Below are 1202 nucleotides of genomic sequence, written 5' to 3'. Positions count from 1 at the left end.
TGTGAGAATGCACACACATCCTTGGGCAAAATAATCCAAAATAGATCATACAAGCAACTGGAGTAGATGCACAGGAAGCAGCTCACGGGCAGACTTGAGTCATGCTGGCAAGATCATGCACCCTGAGCTGACAGCCCAACACACTCGGTTACCAAGCACGTCATGCAGTTAAAATGCAGTTGGAGCCTCACTATAGGTCACAAACAAGGGGGAAAATGTTGACATCCAACTACCCATAAATGACTCTTGAATGTGGTACACATTGAGTTGTATGTACGTTAAGAATGAGGTGACGAGCCTCTGTGGCTCGGGAAATTGTAGCTCATTCATTGTGTCATTTGGACTGCTGGCAATGGCATAACCTTTATGGAAAGAAGGGAAGACAACACGGTCACTCTGGATCACAGTCTTGCAATGAACAGAAACAGACCCTGTCAGGCCATCTCAACATCAGTTTTCAGCTTTAAACCAACAACTACCCACTCCACCAATCGCTCTTTGCCTTTTCCTTACTTCCTCCTTCCATCAATTAAGACTTGTATGACGTTCATGTTACATTGATTTGGCAAGTTTCCATTAATACATTTCTCCTTCGCATCACTCTATGTTAAATGCTGTTTCAGCTCCATCTTTGACCTGTTTTGTTGCGCACATTTGGCCTGCCATCTGGCCGTATGGTGCTTGACACAGCCAGTGATTTCCTACTCATACAGTTGGCTTAAATGTCATACTTTTATATATTATTGATAGATTTTTAAATGATTGATTTAAAGGGCCATCTGCTGTGCAATAGCATGACTGTGCTGCCATTTTGTTGTTCTTACAAGATAAGGAATGGCTTTCAATTAGGGCATATGATGGGGTAATGTTACTTATTAGCCACAGACCATATTTTTCCTACAAGATCAGGACCCCGTGTAATTATTCAAATTCCCTCTCTTAACAAAAGGCAGAAAAGGATGTGTATTGTGACAGTGGGTTTTTGGCACTGAGCATCAGATAGATGTTTGAACCATCACTAAGGGGCATTCTCATGTCTCATAATGAGGCTCGTTAGGTCCATCTTTACATCTGCTTGACTGAGCAGCCTTAATAAGGAAAGTGACCCAACACTACGAGCAGCAATGTTTTTCCTCACAAGTCCATTATATACTGTCTTCCATGACCCTATCTGTTTCTTCTTGACTGTCTGCCTCCCCCCC

Source organism: Etheostoma cragini, chromosome 7 (assembly GCF_013103735.1).
Source record: "Etheostoma cragini isolate CJK2018 chromosome 7, CSU_Ecrag_1.0, whole genome shotgun sequence".
NCBI lineage: Eukaryota > Metazoa > Chordata > Actinopteri > Perciformes > Percidae > Etheostoma > Etheostoma cragini.
This window is presented reverse-complemented; position numbering follows the sequence as displayed.